Source organism: Monodelphis domestica, chromosome 2, assembly GCF_027887165.1.
Source record: "Monodelphis domestica isolate mMonDom1 chromosome 2, mMonDom1.pri, whole genome shotgun sequence".
Lineage (NCBI taxonomy): Eukaryota > Metazoa > Chordata > Mammalia > Didelphimorphia > Didelphidae > Monodelphis > Monodelphis domestica.
The window spans coordinates 255,475,129-255,499,104 of NC_077228.1; the positions used below are offsets into that span (position 1 = coordinate 255,475,129).

Sequence of the window (23,976 nt, forward strand, 5' to 3'; positions counted from 1 at the left end):
CATAACATAAATAAAATATACATTGTACAAGTTCTCATATTCTCAGCTTCTCCTTTCCTCATCTTTCTCCATGTTATTTTTTCTTACTGATTCATTCTCTCTCTCTCCCACTGTCTCTCCGTCTCTTGCCCTTCTGCGTAGATATACAAACTCCTCCACCCCACCCTTACATACTAATCGTATTAAAAAAAATTTTTTCTTAACCTTTAAACTATTGTCGCGTATAAGGATGGCGGTTAAATTCCATACTATTGAGGTTTTTGTTGTTGTTGCAGAAACACAAATCAGCTTTTTCCTTTCTCCAAAGCTTTGTGGTTTGGCGGGGGGGGGGGGGGGGGGGGGGCGGGGGGGGAGAAGAAGGGGGAACCAAACGGTAGCGGACCCCTCAGGAAACTTTCTGAGACCAGAAAACTTTCTGAGATCAGAAAATGACGCAGTTTTAAAGAATTCTGGGAATCGTAGTTTGTAAGGTACACCTGCGCAGGCGCGACTCCATATGGCTCTTGGCCTTATGTATCTTTTGTTCAGCTGAGATCCGCGAGGTGAGTCCAGTTTCTTAGTTGCAGTTCTCTGTTGCGTAGGGGACAAGCGTGAGGGACGGGCGAGGGGGTTAAAGTGTGGGTGTCTCCCTGGGGCTAGTGAGCAGGGACCTTCTAGCGGCCTCAGCTTCCTCTTCTTTAAAGTGGGAGGGGTTGGACTAGATATTCCCTCACAGTTCAGACATCTAATGGTTCTAAGCGAACATTCAAACGAGCAATGTCGCGTACTCTGCTGAGCTTTGAATTGTGTCAGGAGTATCTTGGCAGACGCTACCTTTGTGGACCTCAGTTTTCTCAGCAGCAAAATAGGGTACCTCGTAGCAGCGATGATGTGAGTCTCAAATGAGCTAAAGTATTTAGCGATTTGCAAACGGAAACCCTCCTGCCGACGCTACCATTCCACCTTTATCTTTGGACACTCCCACCCCACCTCCATCTGCCTTCTTCTGTATGTGCCATCTCTTTATGTTGGGGGGTGGGCAGGAGAGGGGACGGGTAGCGAATGAGTCAATCCTATATTCCTCAGAGCAAGGTTGGAGCAGAGGAGCTAGCAGCATATCTGGGTTCATATGACAGGAAGGTAGATGCCCATCCAGCATAGATCAGAAATGGTTTGTGGAAGTAAGAATCCACCTGTAGTCCTGAGAAAGCTGCTGCTGCTGACGATGATGATGAAATCTGGCCACTTAGTTTTGTTTTTTTTAAACCCTTACCAATACTGTGTATGGGTTCCAAGGCAGAAGAGTGGTAAGGGCTAGGCAATGGGGGTTAAGTGACCAGTCTCACACCTGGGAAGTATCTGAGGCCAGATTTGATCCTAGGACTGGCTTTCAATTCACTGAGCTACCCAGCTGCCCCCTGGCCACTTAGTTTTGAGTCTGTATGCTACACAGGGGATAGTCACAATCATTTTTAATTTTAGGTATTAAGGCATGTTAGAGAAAAATGCTTTCTATGAATCTGAGTTCAGTCCAGGAGCCCTCTTTGTTATTTGCTTCACTGGATCATAGATGATATTTCACAGATGAGGAAAATTAAGTCAAGGTAGGTCAAGCTACATTTCATAAAGGTCATAGTCATTAGAGATGTGATTTAAATATAGAACTTCAAGCTCCAGAGCTTCTTTTCACTTCACAGTGCTCAGCAAATAATAGATAATAAATCCTTATTCCCTTCTCCTTTCTTCTTGCCCCACTGCTTCACTTACTGTTCAGATGCTCACTGATACCCTGGGAAAGCAGACATATAACTTGGGATCTGTCTCTTACTGAAGTTACTTGATCTTTTGTGTTTCTCTAATGTTCATTATTCTTGTAGTCACTGTCTCCCCCTCCCCATTTCATTAATTTAAGAAAGCTCTAATGTGAAAATTACCTCTTTAACTCTATTTAACTTACTATTTTAGAGTGTCTGGGAACACCAAGAGACTGAGCTGATTAAGTTCACACAGTTAGTGCGTGTCAGATTCAGGACTCGAATGCAGATCTCCCTGGCTCCAACATTAATATATCCTATTCACCTCACCGTGCTACCTTGCAGGTTTATTCTCTCCTATTTTTTCTGAGAGCCCCTTCCTTGCCTGGGAATAAATATTTAAGTTCTAGGAAGAAAAGTTTTTATCTGAAGAAACATATTCCCCTTAGGTTCTAGGTTTCTTTTTCCATAGGAACAAGACAAGTTGGATTCTCAAAAATAAAATTAGAAGGAAAGACCCCTCCCCGCCTAACCCTCCCACACCACATATATACCTGGAACTATGATCCATCTTGAAAGACAAGCTTGACCCAGAAACTCTCACCAGAATTTCCAGAAACTTAACGTTTGCATGAAGTAATACCAGCAATAATCATGTACTTGAGTGATGTCATAACACTCAGTAAACAAGAAAGGGTTAGCTCTATAGATTTAATCCTAGAGCATATGGACAGAAGTGAAAAATACAGTTGGTGAAGGAAGATCAGTCTAGTCCAAGTAGGAATAATCAATTTTATTTATATTAATATATATCCCCGGAGAGAGATTTGCAGAGAGACTTTAGTATCATTAGGAATTCATTTTTAAACCATCTCTTAATGGGCTATTTCTCTATCTGGTTATTCTCATCCATATTCTGATTTTTATTCACAGGAATTTCAGAGACTAACGTTTTCTAACTTTGTCCTCAAATTCTTAATAAACCTGAGGTTTATGTTTCCCTGTGCATTCATTTGGAGATCTTAGGAAGGAGTAATGCTATTCTTAGATAAGCTCAGATCCTTAGATTTGGAGGGTAAATTTGTTAGCACATCCAGCTGAAGAAGGAGGAGTTCTAGGCTAGTTGAGTCTGGGAATTATAGTGTAGCCCTGATCTTTTCATTTCACATTTTTCACAGAATTTGAATTAAGAACTTCAATGGCCTAGTCCAACACATACCCTCCCCCCCAAAAAAAATCCCCAGTATAGTATACCTGATAAATCCAGCCTTTGTTTAAGGATAATAATGGTGAACCCACTAACTCCTAGGGCAGCCCACTCTACCTTTGGATAGCTCTAATGGTTATGAAGTTATTCTTGACATCAAGCTCTGACTCCCATTATTTTGGGTTCTTTTCTCTCAGGTCAAATAGAACAAATCTAATACCTCTTCTACATGATAACTCTTCAAAAACCTGAAGTTAATTATCATATTCCCTTGTGTCTTTTCTTCTTCAGGCTTAATCCTTTTTCCTACAACTATCTTCACATGGAGTCTTTTGTCATCCTGGTTGCCCCTATAAAATGACACAGTCACTCCAGATGTGATTTGACAGGAGAGAGTAGAATGAGACCTTATTTCTACCTCTGTCTATATTTTTTTTTTATCACTTTCTGACTTAGAATCAGTACTGTGTTTTGGTTCCAAGGCAGAAAAGCAGTAAGGACTAGGCAGTAGAGGTTAAGTGACTTACTAATTTTTCCTCAAACATCCTGTGCTAATTAACTTGATATTTGAATTGAAGTATAAGATTTTTCCACATATCCCTATTAAATGTAATATTATTAAGTCCAACCCTGTATTCTAACCTGTCAAGATATTTTTGTATCCTAACTCTCTTATTTAGTGTGTTAGCTATGTATTTCAATTTTATGTTATCTGGAAATTTGATGAATATGTCATCTATGCCTTTACCCACATCACTGATAAAAATGTTAAAATTTCACAAAAATAAAAAATTTACGGTCAACCTTAAGTCCATGGAGCACACCATTGGATACCTTCAAGTTAATAATGAACTATTCTTTGAATTTGTCCATTCAACCACTTATTACTCTACCTAATCCACATATCTCCATCTTTTCTATAAGAAAAGCATGAGATATTTAATCAAATGATTTGCTAAAAATTTAGGTAGAGCATATCTACAGCATTCCTCTGATCTATAGTCTTATCCTTATCCAAAAAGAAGATGTGGTTAGCCTGGTACAGTGTTGGCAAACCTATTAGAGATCATGTGACCAAACTGCACCTTCAAGCTACCTTGTGAGCCTCCTACATTACCCCAGAAAGGAGGAGGAGGAAGTACTCACATTGGTCTTCTGGACAGAGGGGTGGGAGATGCAAAAAAATGTGCTCAGGAATGGTGGAGAGGGGAAACTGAGCAGCCCCCTCCATGCCTTTGCCAATACAGGTCTGGCATAACTTGCTCTTGAGGAACCTTTATAATCTTGTTTCCCCCTGTAGATGTTCTCCAACCATCTTTTTAATGACCTTTTAAAGAATTTGGTCAGGTCTGGAAGTCATTAGCCTATAATTCGCTTATTCTATGTCTTTCTCTTTTTAAAAATAAGGACAATATTTGTCCTTTAGTTGTGTGGTTCCTCTCTAGTTCTTCCCAGGGGAGATGGAATCTGGCTGATAGAGTACACCAACACTCATAACTGCCAGTATCTAAGATTGTAGTTCATCTTTGCCAAGTGACTAATTTAGCAAGGATATCTAGTGCTTCCCTTCTTTATATACTGACACACCATTAGTCATTTTTTTTTGGCAGTTCTTGGTTTTGCCAGTACAAAAGTCAGTCTCCATGATAAAGAAAACAAAAGCAAAATTGGAATAAAACAGTTTGATCTTCTCTCTGTTGTCATTTAATAACATCCCATTCATCCCCAACATCTATCCCTTTATTGGTCTCCCTTTCCCCCAATATTGTGAAAATATCCGTTTTTCTTTATCTTCAGCTTTCATCATCAGCCCAAATTCATTCTGACTTTTAACATTTACTGAACTGTGCCTTACTTCCATATTTGTTCTTTTTCCTTTACTTGCTTTTTATTTAGCTATACACATAAATATCTAAGATATATATATATATATAAATTTAAAATATCTAATTTAAATCTAAGTTGATTGATAAGTTCTCTGTGTGACCATATATCTACCTCTAGTTTTAGTTCCTAATTTTGATCTTCATTTGAATTGTTTTTCTGTGTCTTCAAAATTTCATTTTTGAATTTCATATTATTCCTGAGTTGACTTTACATTGTAGAATTTAGTCCATGAGATCCTATCCATCTATGCTATCTTTCTTCTGAATCCTATAAATCTGCTCTCCTCAAAGCTAGGGTATTTTTTTTTATCACTGTGCCTGACTCCCTTCTCTTTTACAAAATCCAAGAAATATAGGGTTCACTTCCTCCCAAGTTTCCCATCATTTTCACCTCAGTACACTTCCTCCTTGTTGGTGAGAATCAGATCAAGAATAGAATTTCCCCTTTTTGTTTCTGCCACTTTTTAAAGGATGTAGGTATCATTACATTAAGCCTAGAAGTTATTAGCTCTGCTTTTGGCATAGAGGACTCTTCTACAAATATCTGGATAAAGTCCTACATTAATTTTTTATCATGTATCTATGCCAGATTTTGTAATTTGTTTCTCAAACTCATCATTCCAGTCAACCTCTCTCTTATCTGATGGTCTGTAGCATTTAATCCAGTAACAAATTTATTTCTCTTCTGCAGGTATCAATAGAAGCAGCACTACCTTTGGAGTTACAGGTTGTGATTTCAAATTCCACTTCTGCTGCTTGCTTCTTGTGAGACCTTAGGAAAATTGCTTAACCTTCCTAGGCCTCATTTTCTTCATCTCTAAAATGAAGGGGTTGGAATAGATATTCTCTGAGGTCCTCTTAGATTTCATTCATTTTATCAGATTGTAAACTTCTTGAGGGCAAAGATCCTCTGGTTCCTCTTCTTGTATGCCGAGTGTTTAGCATGGTTTTGATGTATAGTAGAAGCTTAATAAATGCTTATTGACTGACTGACTACCCTCTTCTAGATTCCATGACAACTTTTCATTGATCTTTACCCAGCTACTATCCACCATGTTTTCCTCACATTGATGTATATTCTTTATGTGCAATTCTATTCTTCTCTCCTTTTTATTTCTCCTGTTTTCTTGAATAAGGTATACTCATCCAGAACTATGTTCCAATTATAGCTCTCATCCTACCCAACCTCAATGATACCTGTTTAGTCAAATTTACCCCAAAGGTCTTCCTTTTCAGAATGCTGCTTTTTAGCAAGAGAAGAATACAGAGGAGGAAGGAGAAAGGAATCTGCCTCAGAAAGTCAGATTCAAGATGAATTGGAGTCACTCTTTCTTTTCTGAAATGTCATCTTGTTTCTCAAAGCATTGGTATGTTTTATTTCCTTGTTCAGTAGTTTCTTTGTCCAGCTATATTCTATTTAAAGACCTTATTCCCAGAAAGAATATATAAGGAAGTACACGAATAAGTATTTTGGTACATGAATAGTACAGACAACCAAAACTTAAAGGAAAGACACTGTAACCAATGATGATCAGGGAAGTCTTCATAGAGGATATAGTATTTGGGCTGTACTCTAAAGTATGGTTGGGATTTAAATAGAGGTGAGGAACATAGAATTGCCACGGGAGAGAAAACTTTTGTGTATAGGGGATAGAATAGTAAAAAGAAAGGGCTGACAGGAGCAGTTAATGTGTAGTAGTTGAGGCAGCCAGGTGACATAGTGGATTTAGTGCCAATTGGGGAGTGAAGAATATCTAGGTTCAAATCCCACTATTTAATAGCTGTGTGACACTGGGCAAGTCACTTAATCTTTACCTACCTCAGTTGCCTCATCTGTAAAATGGGGAGAATAGTATCTTCAACCTCCTGGGGTTGTTGTAAGGATGAAATATTATAAAGCACTTTGCAAACCTTAAAAAACCTTAAAATCTATGTACAGACTTGCTAATGGCAATGGTGTAAATCTAAACTATCATAAAAATGCTGTCCTTTAATTTCTAAAACAGTAATTATTAATAGATATAGCCTAAAAGTTCTTTAAGGGATCCTCAGTTATTTTTAATAGTTTAAAAGTGTCCTGAGAGCAAAAAAGTTAGGCAAAAAAAAAGTGACACTATCTACAGAAGTGAAGCCAAGTAGAAAGTGTGGTACTAGGGACTGTAAGGAGAGAGTTTGGCAAGAATCCCAGAGAACCTGCTGATGATTGGTGATGGGTGAGGGCTATGCTTGAGTGACACTAACAGTTGTGTCCCACCTATTGGCTACAGCCAGTTTGTTCCAATGGCCATAAAGGTAGCTGAGGCACACTCTGTAGAGCACTTGGAGCTTGATCAGACAGCAAAGATATCATCACTCACTGCATCCTGGGCCAACACCAGATGTACTGACTTTTGTCTTGTGACCAGACTCTGGAAGAGAGAGTGAGGCTGGTGACTTTCTTCAGCTCTGCCTCATCTAAATCCAATCCACAAACAAATCAAGACATGACCCCTTGATGTCATTGGTCCTTTTCAATAGATGAACAACCACAGCAACCCCATATGGACTCAGATGCAGAGAGAGTCTTCTAGATCTAGAAAAACTTCTTGTATTTTCTTGACCATCTTTTTCTTATGCCTGTTAAAGATTGTTTAATATCTATAAAATATTTCTTATATGCAAGGATGTATTTGGTCCATCTATTAGTGTTTCTAAATGAATGTTCCATTTTGACAAGATTTGTAAGTCATGACATTTGTCTAAGGATAACTTAGAATGTAGTGTATTATATATCATATATATCCATGTCCTAAAAGTTAGTCTCACCATTTCCCAGGGAAAGGGAGGGAAATAAAAATGCATATTAATGATTATCTTATATATAAATTCCTAAACCATAACATATAGATTTAGTAATAATTAATATGAAAAACAAACAGGTGTGGATCTGCATTAGTAAAATGATGTCCTTACTAGGAGTTTCCTGAATAAATCAAATTACAGATCTGGTTCTAAATAAAAGAAAGATAAATAAACAAAATCAGATAAATAAAGATAAATAAACACATAAAGATAAAAATAAAATCCAGGTGTAAGCAATCAGCTATTTGGGGAATACTACAAATAATCCAAATATAAATGGCATTCTGCCAGCCTCTTGACCCGTTTTTGTTTAGATTTTATGGAAGCTAGGAAAGAGTAAGGAAAAATAATTGTTGGGTAGCACAAGAAGCTGAAAGAATCTGCCAAGGTATTTTTATGTGTAACTTCATGTACAGTTTAGTGAATAGCACACTAGTTAGTTCATTAAGCAATTATAAAACATTTAGTAATTCAGATCACTATATCAGGACCATTTTGCACTCCTGAAGTGACATAGAGCTTCCATTACTGGATCTAAACAAACTTAATAACCTGCAGCAAGGGACCCAACATTATTTCTTTGATAGGACTATAGGCAGGGTGAAATTTGTTTAAGAATCAACTTCTGCAGAATAAGATGTTGCTTAAGGTAGACAGAGGTAGGTGACTTTTCTAAGAGACAAGCCAAGATTACATATTCATTTTCTACTGAAGAAAAATTCCAACCAGAATAAAATATCTATTGCATCTCAGTTTGCAAAGGAAGTCTCTTCCTAGTAAATTAACAGGAGAAAGAAAGATTCAACCAAAATTTGTGATGGTCAGAAACTAATTCAATAGTCATGGTAAAAGGTTCAATAACTGGGTGTGAAATTAACAGTTAACTAAATGTTAGTTACAACATTATGACAGTTCCTATAGCATTGACAGTAGTGTCAGAAAGTAGTAAGCTACATAAATCTTAGACAGCAGAGCAACTGGTTTTGGTCTTTACCTGGCAAGAAATCTTAGAGCCATTTATAGAGTATTCACCATAAGGTGAATTACTTGATCAACTGATAAGAAGAGGACAATGATGAACTTGCTTTATCAACTTGAAAATTCTTCAAATTATTTTATAAGAAGAAATTTTCTGTAAGAGATGGAGGTGCCTTCTGTTTTAGGCAATGATGGCCAAGTTCATTGTAGAAGTTCAAAGTGATGAGTCATTGAGACAATGTACCACATAGCTGCCCCCTCCTTTATATTAACTCTTTCTAAGTAATGATGAACCAGGATTCAAAGATTACTAACCAACAAAAACTTGGTTTGAGCCTTACCCATCCCTGGAACTTTACTTCAAAACTCAAAACTCACTGACTAGCAGGAACCTGGCCCAAGCCTCAATTCATTTAATTCTTGTAGTTTGCTGCTGCATTTATTGGAACACATTGTCAGCTCTTTCTAGAAAATATTGTCCATATTGAAACATAAACCAACTTCACTCAACTAGACACCAACAGTGTGAGAATACCAAATTTGTCATTTATATATCATTTGGGAAAACCCAGGCAGAGAACTATTAGAATTGTATAATTCCCAGAGAAGCTAGGAACAATTAAGCTTTTAGTAACTAAACTAAAGTAAATAAATGACTAGTCTCATGCTTGATTTTCATCCAGTGATTAAGAAAATGTCCCTGTTATCAGATCATAGACTTTTACCAGGTCTCTTGCTTTTAAAGTGTATTCATTCATTTTCCTAAGGAAAAAATGATCAATTGAATCTAAAATTAGGTTAGTTTCAGATGATGTTGGAGATTGTAGCATCCCAAGCATATTCACATCTATGAAATATAAATGACTGTATGGTTACCGTGTCTCCAAGCATAAGGTTATACCAATGAGGCTTGTGAATGTAACCTTGAACTGGCCATGTGGCCCTTGGCTAAGACAAACTCATTAACATGCTCGGACTCAATTCCCCGGGAAAGCACCAAGGTTTGCAATCTACACGCCCAAAGGTAACCTCTACCTTGCCACCCAATCTTAATTGTCTATACTTTGTGATGTGGTTACTACATCCTTGGGTGTACCGCACAAGCAGGACAGGAATAAAATTCAGAGGCAATCCCATGAACTTCCTCTTGGCTCTTGGCCTTTCTCCTTTTCATGGAGCTCCACTGGGCTCCTCAATGACTATCTCTCTCTCCTCTTGACCTTCTCCTTCCCCGAGGCTGTAACCATCTCGGCCTGCATTTCCTATCTTAATCTCCTCATCCACCTCGTGTTCCTTTGTACTCATACTTTCCTATCAAAGGGAGTATCATAGGGATTGCCTGCCCTATTCAACCACTGACTTGTCCGTGTCTTTCATTTCCAACCTGGTTCTCGGTTCCTACCTCTCCTCGGGTCCCATCACAAAGGTGAGCCCCTTCCTTTGTGGGACCCTGCTGGTCAGGGAAGTCCATTAAGGAAAACCCCACAGAGATTTATAATATTATAGAAGGAATTATGTTGGCTTAGATTATACTGTGCAGCACAGAAGATAACTACAGACTTAGACATAGATACACAAATGCCCTTTAGATGCATTTGTGATGCCAAAGCAAGATTAATCTGAGAACATTTTGCAGAAAGGATCGGGGTGGTAAGATTCTAGAGATAGATAGACCATCTAGGAAGGTATAATAATCCGTTCATGTAGTGACTCACTGGAAGAGAATACCTTAAGGTTTGAGTCAAGGAATAAAGTACTCTTTTTCCTCACCCCTCATCCTATATTTCTTCCTCATCTTCTTATATTGTCCCTAATCTTAGCTAGCCTTTTTCCTTGTTGCTATGTCCACTTGTACATGCTAAGCCTGTAAACCTCAAAATTCCTTAGACTTATAAATATTGGATATTTCACCATTAGGATATTTCATACTTGGAAAATTTCTTACTGATAGTCTATTGGAATGGGAACCCCATTGGCATGGGAGGTTCCTTCTCTTCCCTTCTTCAGATTACTTTAGGACAGAAACCTTTTGCTGAACAATGGAAAGGACTTTGACCTATGCTTAAGCATAGAACAGGAATTTCTTTGAGTCATGATTGATTTTAGAATTGATACAATGGAGATACTTGGAATAAATCTCCACCCTATTCAGTCCTAACAGGATTGAGTAAGGGCTGCAGCCTAGATCAAAATTTAATTATTCCAATCTCTACCCTACTCAGGTTAACAGGATTTAGAAAGGGCTGTAGCAAAGGAGCAAAGATTTAATCATTTGAAAATATGACCTTCAACAGACATGTGCAAAAGCCAGAAACCTCTGGGCGGTCCTGGGTTAAGCTAGAGCCTCCATTGGCACAGGGAAATTGATGAACAGTGATTGGTAGATGGGAGAACTGAGGGGAGGAAGTTGGATGGTTTCCTAAAAGATAGGGGGTCTGAAGACTCCAGAAGAGGGGGTTTTTGGAGTAGTTGGTCGGGGTGGTTCGTGTGCGCTCTAAGAAGCTTGCTCTGAAGGAAGCTGAAGGTGGGGGCCTCTGAGACAAGCCCAAAGGCTTTTTTAGACCCTACCTATAATCACATGAGCACCATCCAGGAGAAGGGCACAAAGTCACCATGATAAAAACACCATTATCTTTGGGAATCCAGTTGAGTTAGACAAACCTCCAGTTCATTGATATCCTGAAGTTTGGCTTTTTAATTTTTCTATGTGTTTCTTTAACTAAATATTCTCTTATCAGCCACAAATTTATTCAGTGTTCTCAACCCCTTGGCTCTCTGGCTTCTGCGGATACCCTGGTAACAAACTGGGCTTAGATCTTCATTTTATGTGTTCTCTAGTCCAAATGAGGATTATTAATATTTTCTCCCCCTTTAGGGCTGTTTATAATCACTGACATGTCTTGATCTCATTAGGTTATAGCTTAACTTTTACATTGGATTTGTCTCATTCTCTTCAGTAGTGTTTTCAGGTTACCTTTCTTCTTCTGTCTTCTTTTCTTCCCAGATAAAAAGGACATGCCAGTACAATTCCTTTTATAATATTATAAATCTCCATCATCTGAAAGTGGCCTAATTTTACCAGCAATTGGTTATTTTCCTCAGAGCAATGAATGAATGCACTTTAAAAGCAAGAGAGAGATTGACCCCATGATCTAGTGAAAGAGACTTTTTTCCTATCTTTTTTCTCTATCACTGGATAAAGATCAAGCTTAGGAGCAGCTAGGTAACACAGTGGATAGAGTGCCAGGTCTACAGATGGGGGGTGGGGGGAGTCCTAAGTTCAAATCTGACCTCAGAAATTTCCTAGCTGTGTGACCCTAGATAGGTCATTTCACCCCAATTGCCTAACTCTTTTCACTTTTCTGTCTTGGAATTGGTACTCTTGATTCTTGGTAAAGATTAAAATAAAAAAGAACATGTTTCATGGTTGTCAAGGCCATGTATACATATCAAAAATTATTTTTAGTTTCATTTTTTATTAAATTTATTCCAGATTCAAAGACCAGGTTTAAAACCCAAGAATCAACACCAAAACAAGAAGAAAGATCATCCCATAGTATGTTAATGAAAAGACTCTCAAGTAGTGTTCACCAGGACTCTATGCTGGGATAAGTCTTGAAATTCAAAGTCCAATTTGAGAGTCAGTTGGGAAACAAGAAGAAAAATTTGCAGAATATAACATTTTCCCATATCAAAATATCTACAGAGGAGAAAGAGTCAGAATCCAATAACAGTGGGAAAAACTTCAACTTGAGGCCATCTCTTGTTGCACAACAGAGTGTTCCTGGTGAACAGAGATTACACAAATGTGATGCATGTGAAAAAAGCTTCAAACAAAATGCACATCTAATTATTCAGCAGCCAGTCTATGTAGGGAAGGAACCTTGTAAGTGTAATGTATGTGAGAAAACCTTTAGAAGTCCTACATCCCTTATTCAACATCAAAGAATTCATGCTGGGGAGAAGCCCTATGAATGTAATGAATGTGGGAAAGCATTTAGCCAGAGTGCACACCTCACAAATCATAAGAAAACTCATACAGGAGAGAAATCTTTCAAATGTAATGATTGTAATAAAGCATTCAGTTACTACTCAGCCCTTATTCAACATCAGAGAAAACACAGTGGGGGGAAACCTTTTGAATGTAGTGAATGTGGGAAAACCTTCAGCCGAAGTACATACCTTATTCAACACCAGAGAATTCATACTGGAGAGAAACCCTATAAATGTAATGAATGTGGAAAAGCCTTTAGTCAGAGTACACATCTTACTTGCATCAGAGAATTCACACTGGAGAGAAACCCTATGAATGTAATGAATGTGGGAAAACTTTCAGTCAGAGTGCACACTTTACTCAACATCAGAGAATTCATACTGGGGAGAAACCCTATGAATGTAATGAATGTGGGAAAGCCTTCAGTTATTGCTCAGACCTTATTCAGCATCAGAAAATTCATACTGGAGAAAAACCCTATAAATGTAATATTTGTAGCAATGCTTTCAATGCCTGTTCAGCACTTATTCAGCATCAGAGAACTCACACTGGAGAGAAACCCTATGAATGTAACAGATATTGGAAAGCCTTTAGTAACTACTCAGCCCTTATTCGACATCATGTAGTTCATACTGGAGAAAAACCTTATGAATGTAGTGAATGTGGAAAAGCCTTTAGCCGTAGTACATACCTTACTCAACATCAGCGAGTACATACTGGGGAGAAACCTTTTGAATGTAATGAGTGTGGGAAAGTTTTCAGTCAGAGTGCATTCCTTACTCAACACCAGAGAATCCACACAGGTGAGAAACCATATACATGTAATGAGTGTGGAAAAGCCTTCAGTGATCGCTCAGGCCACATTCAACATCAGAGAACTCACACTGGAGAGAAACCCTACTCTTGTAATGAATGTGGGAAAGCCTTTAGTTATTGTTCAGCTCTTATTCAACATAAAAGGATTCATACTGGTGAAAAACCTTATGCATGTAATGACTGTGGAAAAGCCTTTAGTGACCGCTCAGCACTCATTCAACATCAGAGAACTCATACAGGAGAGAAACCTTATAAATGTAATGTATGTGGAAAGGCTTTCAGTCAAAGTACAAATCTGACAAACCATCAGAAAACTCATACTGGAGAGAAACCCTATAAATGTAATGAATGTAGCAAAGCTTTTGGATATTGCTCAGGTCTTATTCAACATCAAATAATACATACTGGAGAGAAACCCTATGAATGCAGTGAATATGGTAAAGCTTTCTGCCGAACTATAGACCTTACAAAGCATCAGAAAATTCATTCTGGGGGGGAAACCTTATATATGCAATGAATGTGGGAAAGCCTTCAGCCAAAACACATACCTTACCAAACATCCGAAAACTCATTGGAGAGAAAGCTTGTAAGCATAATCAATGTAAGAAACCTCTCTTCCAAATGGCTTCCATATATATATATATGGATATATGTATATATATATATATATATATATATATATATATATATATATACACACACACACACACATACATGTATATAGAGCTAGTCCTAACTATATGGATATAGATATGTATAGATTCATTATGTATTTGACTCTTACATAAACTGGGACAATAATCTATGGACTTCTGCTCACTGGCCTGTAGAAACCATATATCTATTAGCATATAGAGTCTCCTATAGAACATCAACCCTACTATGTCTATATATCAAGCTTAAAAAAAATCTTATTGACATTTAAGTCTACAATGTCAGAAGACAGAAGAGCATTCATTTATCCCCATAAACTGAAATTTTTTTCCTTTATGGAAAAATCACTGGATTGAGCTTGAAGACCTGGAATGTATATCTATAGACTCAGAACACAAAAGAAATTGAAGGAACTGGGAACTACAAAGAATGTAGATCTGATTGGTACTGAATGTAATCTTAGAAGATATACATATATGTTCTATGGGGCACCCTACATCCTCATTCATGAGCCTTCCAAATAAGCTACTATAGGTTTGTGATAATTAAAATGTTTTGGGAGCAAGGGAAATATATAACAATTATGACTGCTGAAATATGTTTTCTACTATGTCTTGGTTTTATATAAATATAAGATGGTCGCCAGGGAATATATTCCCAATTTATGAATATGCCCAAGCCAACTGGGTTTTATAGAGAAATTTAATTTATAATACACTGATTAATCAATAGAAAAAGAGAGAAAGTAAGAAAGGAATAAGAATGAATAAATCAGTCAGTTGGTTTTATCACTCACCCAAGATCTCTCTAGGTAAGGCTTCTCATGCCAACCTCAGGCTCCACCTTCAAGAGAGCCTCCTTTCAAGAAATGTTTCCAGAGAATTCTCCTCCTTCAGAGCCAGCCTTCTCTCCTGGTCCTCCAACAGAGCAACCTCCTCAGTCCTCCTTCAGAGCCACCTCCCTCAGAGCAAAACCTCCTCCCTCTCTCCTCAGACCCCGCTATCTTTAAGGAAACAATCTAAGTTCCCTCCCCTCAGTTCTCACATCTACTAATCACTGTCGATCTCTCCCCTGTGCCAATGGTGGTTCTAGTTTAACCCAGGACCGCCCAGAGGTCTGTGGCTTTGCACATGTCTGTTGAAGGTCATATTCTCAAATAATTAAATCTTGATCCTTTGCTGCAGCCCTTCCTAAATCCTGTTACTCTAAGTAGGGTGGAAATTGTATTTTCCAAGACCTGGTTCTGTCATTCCAAGTATCTCTATTGTATCAATTCTAAAATCAATCATGACTCAAAGAACTTCCTGTTCTATGCTTAAGCATAGGTCAAAGCCCTTTCCATTGTTTAGCAAAAGGTTTCTGTCCTAAAGTAGTCTTATGTAGGGAGGAGAAGGATCCTCCCATGCTAAGGGGTTTCACATTCCAATAGAGTTCTTACTATCAATAGGAAATTTTTTCCAGTATGAAATTGATCAATGGGGAAATTTCCAACATTCATAAGTCTAAGAAATTTTAAGGTTTACAGGTTCAAGATACTCTGTGGGGTCATATCCACTAAGAAATCCAACATTTATATCTATATCTATATATACATACATGTAAATCCTCCCACCAGAGGAGGGGAAAACATTTTAAATGTTTTCATTTAAATAGTTGGAAGGAGCAAAAGGAAGATCTTGAAAGCCCTGTCCACTGCCCTTGACAAATAATATTATATAGTGATGAGATTATTCTATTAAAGGGCAGATGACCTGGGTTCTAATTCTAGCTCTGCTGCTAATTAACTGGGTGACTTTGGACAAGCCACATAACTATTTTCTGCTTCTATTCCTGCTTCATCTGCAGAATGAATGGGTTGAATTTCCTAAATCCTATCCAGCACTTAAAATTCTATATAATTGCTATTCTTATCTCTGTGGATCTAGTCCATGAATTATGGTTATTATTTATGCCAAACCAAGTTGGTCAGGAGATAAAATATATATTCTCTCTCTATTTCTCTCTCTCTCTGTCTCTCTCTCTCTCTCTGTCTCTCTGTCTCTCTCTCTCCTAACTACTCAATAATAGAGGAAATGTGGTAAAATAAAAAGAACTCTGAGTCAGGAGAATCCTGTGTTTGAATACAGCATTTGACATTTTCTAGCTGTAAAACTATAGACAAGTCATTTTAAACTCTTTGAACCTCAGTTTCCTTATATGTAAAATGGGGAAATTTAGCACCTTACCTGCAGGTTTATTTGTGAATATCAAATGAGATAATGCATGGAAATGTTAACTTTGTAAATAGTAAGCACACGATAATAGCTGCTATTATTACTAATTGTTGGGTTACAATGCACCATTGCTCTGTACAATTTTATACCTGCCAGAATACTCTAAAACTTAAAATATTCTGTTGAAGCTGTATGAGTGGACTAGAAAATTTTAAAAGAAATTTAAGTAATATAGAATCCTAAGCATTGAAAAATTCTTGACTATAAATATTTAAATGAAATTTTGATTTAGAATGCAAATGAGAATATAGACTAAAGGAATGACTGGAAGTTACAATGGGGAATAAATGTGTCCTAGATTAAATACAGATTCACTTTGCAAGCAATAATAGATTGTCCAACAGGTCAAGACTGGATAGCACTTGTCATCATCATGTCCACTGTGAAAAGGGCTGAATGACTGAATTTAGAAAAGATGCCAGTGAGAATAGGAGGTTGGAAAGGGTATTTTTATTTTTATTAATTTATTAATTTAGTCAAGTTAGAACATTATTCCTTGGTTACAAGAATCATATTCCTTCCCTCCCTTCCCTCCCCCACTCTTCTTGTAGTTGATGCACAATTCTACTGTGTATTACAAGTGTCCTTGATCAAAACCTATTTCCATGTTGTTGATGTTTACACTAGGATGTTCATTTAGAGTCTACCTCCCCAGCCATATCGCCTCGACTCATGTGATCAAGCAGTTGTCTTCTGTGTTCCTACTCCCACAGTTTTTCCTCTGAATGTAGATAGTGTTCTTTCTCGTAGATCCCTCCAAGTTGTTCAGGATCACTGCATTTCCACTAATGGAGAAGTCCATTACATTCAATTGTACCATAGTGTATCAGTCTCTGTGTACAATGTTCTCCTGGTTCTGCTCCTTTCACTATGCATCAAGTCCTGGAGGTCATTCCAGTTCCCATGGAATTCCTTCAGTTTATTATTCCTTCTAGTACAATAGTATTCCATCATCAACACATACCACAATTTGTTTAGCCATTCCCCAATTGAAGAGCATCCCCTCATTTTTCCAATTTTTTGCTACCACAAAGAGCGCAGCTATGAGTATTCTTGTACAAGTCTTGGAAAGGGTATTTTTAAAAATGGGATTTGGATAAAATTGTGTATTCATCATATGACTTTTTCCAATATGCCCTGTTCACTGACCTATGGAACTCTGCATTTACTAGCAGATGCAATCTTGCAGGGACATATTCTGCTATGTTTAAACATCAAACTTAAAGACTCTTTCAGTGACATTCAAATTAATAAAATCAGAAAGCAATAGAAATTTCATTCATCCTTTAAGCTAATGATATTTCCTTTTGGAAAAATCACTGGATTAGGTATGAGGACTTGAAATGCATATCTTTAGATTCAGAAAAGCAGGGAAGAAATGGAAGAATAAACTACAAAGGAAAGGATGTAGATTTGATTGGCACTGAATACAGATACTTGGAAAATATACATATATTTAATACATGGGACACCTTTCATTCATGCATAGGCCCTCTAAGTTACTCCAAGTTCAAAATATGAGGGTCACATCCACCTAAGAGACATAATTTGACTGTCGTCAGCCAAGAACATTAATGGTATGACAGTAAGAAAAATAGTAACAAAACATTTCCCCACATAAACCTTATATACATTCTTCAAATGCATGTAGTTCTTGCTAGGCTGGTCTCTTATTTGCTGAACAGTATGCCATTGATTTCGTGGTCATGGCCATGAATCTTACTCTAACCAAGCTTCTTTTTGCTTCCAGTTTCTGGGATCCAACTCATCAGGGTGCATTTTACTTATGCAGTGTGCTTTCTATCAGGAAACAATGACTAGAAAGCCTCTCTGATAAGGGTAGGCTTATAGCTCTTTGCTTACAAACAAAACCATGAGCTGTCACGGGCAAAGTCCACCCTTGCCCGAGATTCCAGGGTATCCCAATTGGTGGCGAACGATCAATCAACAAAAATAACAAACGGAAGACAGCTTAATCATAACAGCCATGGGATTGCTTTGCATCTGACAGCTGCTCTGACATTCCCAGGCTTGGGATTTATTTTATATACATATTCTTGGCATGCAGATACACAAAATCAAAGAGAGATAATTAGAAAAGTGATACATTAACTTTGAACAAGTCACTTGATTAACATTCTATATTTTTGTATTGTGATTACAGACAGAATAAAGGTTGCACACAAGATAAATGATTTCGTCACAGGTGGCTTACTAGGGAGTTTGAGTTACTGATTTGTGTAATTGAGTCACTGAGGCATATTGAAGCTTAGTGTACCTGTACTGTACCTGTACCTATTGTATGGGCCTCTATAATTGATTTGTGTGCTGGCTTCATGAGAAAGTTTTGGGCTTGGGCAGTAGCTGCAGTTTTGCTGGGAATTATGTGCCTAAGTAAAAGTTAACCCACGATAGTCTTTTGGGATTGTGTTTGAGGGTTTAATCTTTTGGTGATGTTTTGGAGAATAAGGGTACATGTGTTTTGCTCTTGCATTGTTTCTTTTGAGACTAGGGGGAATAATAATCATGTCAATTCATAGGTAAGGGGCATTGATGAAAGGTGTCATGCAAGGGGGATAGAGTGGGCAGTCACATCTTGCCAAGGACCACTCTGTGGTCTCCCCAGCTACCACACGTGACTTTGTCAAGGCGTCGTGGACTGATGGCCCCCAGCAATGAGCCATAGCATCCAACCAAGAACTGTGTCATAGACTGTCTATTTTATTTTTTCACTCTCTATGTGGAAGTCTCCATCTTTCCCTGCTGCCTTCCCAACTCTTTAAGTTAGTGCTAGAAATTTCCAGAGATCTTTTGGTTGCCCATGCAAATGAAAGGAAGAGTAGAAAACACTATGAAAATATTTGTATCTTATACATCATTATCTATTGCAGAGAATGAAAAGGTAAAGGTTATTGAAAGAAATTTATATATTTTGAGACTCAGTAACAAGTGTAAATAATAGATATGGGGAAGGAAAACAATAAATAATTTGTAAAATATGGTTCAAAAATAAGAATTAAGAGATCCTAAAGATTTATTGACTATGTAGAAACTGAATAATGATATGTGGCCCCATGTATCATTAAATTTTTTAGAAAAATGAGTTCCTACACATGGCAAATATCAAATAACATCATAAAAAAAGTGAAAAAATTTAACAGAATTCTCATTACTATTGTGAAAATGATTCCTGAGTTAGAAGTCTATGTACTCATAATACCAACACAGATCCATAGGAGTATGTATGTGAGTAGAGACAGACATATGTTTTGTACTGAAGCTCTGGTGTTTCATTTTATTGTGGAGATGACTTTGGATTCTTTAAGATTATGCTAGAGGAATGCAAACACCAATAGATTCTATGAAGCTGGACAAGCTTTGCAAAGGGATCCATTGATGGATTATATGTTTTTTTTTCAAGAACTATCTCAGTTAAAAGTCAAGTCACGTTATCTGCTGTCATTTATTAAGTACTTAAAATATGTCAGACACTGTATTAAGCACTAGAGATGTGAGTAAAGGCAAAAAATAGTCCATGTTGAAAGAGTTTGGTCTAATGGGGGAAACAGCATGCAGACAATTATGTTCAAGTATGCTGGGGATTTTTTTTAAACCCTAATCTTTTGCCTTTGAATCACTACTGTATATTGGTTCTGAAGAGCTGAGAAAAAAAAAGCTATCTGACTCTGATCTTTAAAAAAACCTTTATTTTAAAGGAAAAAAAACAGAGTTTCTCCCGCCTGAAATAGACTAACCCTGCTAAACTCTGAATCTTCTCAGATTCAAAGTTCTCTCCTTGATGTGCCAGAAGGAGGCATGGTCCCTCCCTTGCATGGGATTGGTCCATTCAAGACCAATCTCATGCCAGGAAATAGTGGGGAGGGACCCCTGGGGCACACTGGGGAATGCAGTTCCCCCCCACACATTCACAATATTTTAAAATTTGCAATTCCCCCTATAATCCTTTGAGAGACTCCCCAATGGATTATATCAAACATAAACTAAATATATATATATATATATATATATATATATATATATATATATATATATATATATATATATATATATATATTACAAAGGAAAAGTACAACAACCTGGAGATAATGAAACAAAAGGGAAATAAGAACAAAACCAATTAGGGAGCACAACATACAAATTAAAAGCATTTAACAAAATAAATGCAGTTAATAAAAACAAATGCATTTGAACAAAACAAATGAATTTAACTCCCCCTCCCCCAGTCTAATTTTTTCACATCAAAAGGTTTGCTCAGGATCTCTTGGAGTAGCATGTGGTCTCCATGGGCATCTCCATGGCATCTTCCACAAGGAGTTTAGTTTCTGGATTCCAGGAAGCAGCAAATTTCCTACCCTTAAAATTAAACTTTTCATATAAAATAAAAACATTCCTCACCCTGAGGAGAATATAAAGAAACATTGAAATCACACAAGGATTTGAGGCATATGAATCATTGTCAAAAATACCAAAAACATGACAAAAATTCCAAATGTTATATGAAAAAAATCCTAAATAAGGAAAAATAAAATCATAACAGGCCCTTGAGTCATGGCCCAATTAAAGTGATTTATGTCCTCTAAGTCTGTAGCTGCTCTCTTATCCTGGAATCAGACAGAATCATTAAGCAAAGTCCCATAATTCTTTTTTAAACAATCAGTGGCATCATTTTTATAGTCTCAAGCTTTTAGGCATGCATTGACATTATAGCAAATATATTTTAAACTTATATTACTGCAAAATCAAAAAAGTTAAAGAAAATATCAAATCTGGTGATATATGCTTCAAATACAAAAAGGAAAGAAAAAATAAAACTGAAATAGTATATTGCACATGCAAGCAAAATAATAATAAACAGTTTTCAAAATAAAAAAATGTAGCTTACAATTATTGACACTCTGTGTCAGCTAAGGAAATGTAGACTACAAAGGTTTCTCGCCAAAAAATGAGGTCCATTTCCTCTTCATACCTGGCCATGATCCACTGTGAGTGCAAAGCAAATGATTTTCACAAGGTAACATTTTTTTATAAAGAACAATAGTACAATATGTAATGCACATTCCAAAAGTATCAATATCTGCAATTTTAATAGCCCATTTAATTACAATAGCAAACAAACCCACTATCATATTTCATATAAGTTGCTCTATGACAAAACAACAACAAAACTATGAACTGATGGACATTTGTCACAGTTATTTTAGATGTAGCAAATCTTTCAACCTTGGCAAATATATTTTTAAGTAAAACTTATTTGGGTCTAGAACATCACCAAAAAATCTAGATTGTTCTGGTGGAAGTAAATTAAACTGAGTTTTGCAGGAGCTCTTTTTGGCTTCTTGTTTCACAGAAATACCTTGGTAGGAATATATCTTTGTTTCTCTACCTTTAATACAACATTCTTTAAAATATAAATATAAAAAAAACTCATCCATTCAGAAACCACTAGTTAATTAAAATTATTTCTGAAGACCCCTTAACATTACAATTAAATTCTTAGCTTATTAAATTCTCTAAAGGTTGTTAGCCAGGTTGAGTCCCATCTATCATCTATGTGACAATTAACAAATCCAAAATGGAAAAAAAAAGGCTGTTTATGGGTTTTTACAATATTTTGTTCAGTAGTCATAAGGGAAAGGTAACAGAATATATCTAATAGTTAAAACACAGTAGATTAAAATGATTCAGTGTAACAGAACAGTATCGAATACTTTAATATATGAGCTTAAAACAACAAAATTAAATCTTAAACAAAATAATCAGCAAAATACAATAAGATACAGACTTTCATTTAAAAAAAAAAAACGGACTCTGTAAAGGCTTAAAATTTCACCTCCAGATCCTTTAAAGTTCCTTTTTCTAAAATTCAGATCCCTATTGTCAGCACTATAGAATCTCCCATAGTGAGGGAGAACATGGGTTTTAGGAATCTCAAACTGGGCAGGCCCAAATGGCAAAGGATTGTAGGGGGATGAATTTCTCCCCTGAATATCAGGCAAGATAATTGAAAGGATCAGTGGTAGGAAGAAAAAACATCCTAAAGCTGGAAGCTTTTTGAAATAGGTAATGCAGTGCTCTTTCATAGAATACACCATGATTGTAATAAATTTCCTATTTGGAAGAGTCTCTTTCTTCTCCCCGTCCCCCACTGAGGTAAAATGCTAGTTTCCCCAGAGAGAGGAGGCTAATCATTGCCCAAGGAAAAAGACACTTTTTTTTTTTAGCATCTGCCCTGAGGAGCAACTCCAGGGACTTCTATATTCTCAGTGACAGCAATCAGCCCAGCAGGGACAGCAACAGTGGGGGGGTGGGGGAGGTGATTTAGGATTGGAGCTAGAGATCAGGAGGAGGATTTCTGGAGGCCAGGGGCTGGAGCTGTGTGAGTGATCTGGGTCCAGAAGATCAGGAGGAAGCGGTATCAGCAATGCCAGAGTCAGCAGCGAGTAGGAACGAAGGAGGAACGAGGAACGAAGGACTCAAGCAATTGGACAAGTGAAGCAGTTTATTTCTTCTTTGCCAAGAGTCCTCCCACACCCCATAAAAATAGCCTGGCCAGTAGGGAGAACAATCAACTGGGAAAAAAGTAGGAAAAGAAAAATGCAGCAGCTCCAAAGAGAGTTTGTGAAGGTGGGTGGGGTGGGCAAAAAACCCTTGGCAGGAGATCTAGGCTATCTTAAAAAATTTAAGAGGTTCTTCTCTGACTAGAAAATTAAATCTCAATAATATTATATTTAAGAGATTTATTAATGATCATTAGAAATCAAGGAATAAAGAAGATACAAAATAAAGACCATGTGCCTATGGCTAGTTAGACATTTTTAGCCATCCCCACTCACCATCACTGCTGATTCTACATTAGAGAGGAGGAGCCTCCAAAGCCCACACCCTTTTCCTCTGTCTATAGGAAGTAGATAATAACAGGAAGTCAGTGGGCTCTTAGGATATGTAGTTCTTTTTTTTTAGGGTAACAGATTTTCACTCATACATTGCATAGTGCCTGTCGAGCACAAGGTCAAAGAGACTAACTGATCCCAATGGAATTCATGAAAATTTTTAGCCAAGACAAGAGGACTTGAACTTATTTGGGGTTCGAGGTTGCGGCTGTTTAACATGTGTTAAAGGCAGGTCTTCCTTGTCCCACAGTCTACCAAGTATCTCAAATTTGGCTCTTACCTAGCTCCTATAATCTAGACCCTTTTCTGTCTTTCATGGTGTGGCAAACTTTCTATATAGTCCTGACTACTATATACTATATACTATATACTATACCTGACTAAATGCATAATTGCTTAAATCATTTTAATTGGGCCCTGACTTAAGGACCTGTTATGGATTTATTTTTCCTTTACTTAGAATTTTTATATTTATAAGACTTTGATAGTCTATATTTCATCCAGAACTTATTTTTTTAATTTGGATTATTTTTTCTATTTTTTATTTCTCTTGCCAATTGATTTATATACCCCATAACACCCTCTTCAGGGGGAATGTATTATTTTAAATTGCAAATTTTAAATTCTTCTTGAGAGTAATTTTAGGTTAAGAAACATGCTATCTCTCTAAATCCAGAAAAACA

General features: G+C 37.0%; 1 protein-coding gene and 1 pseudogene across 1 annotated transcript in view; both read left to right on the forward strand.

Annotated features, from left to right (window-relative positions):
• Nucleotides 1-510: 510 nt before the first annotated feature.
• The window catches only part of LOC100618250 (zinc finger protein 286A), a 73,636-nt gene continuing 50,170 nt past the window's right edge, over nucleotides 511-23,976 (forward strand). The window contains exon 1 of the mRNA XM_007483090.3: nucleotides 511-542. The gene's annotated coding sequence lies outside the window, so the exon portion shown is untranslated. The remainder of the gene's footprint in view (nucleotides 543-23,976) is intronic.
• Nucleotides 757-14,123, forward strand: LOC100618206 (zinc finger protein 883-like; annotated as a pseudogene).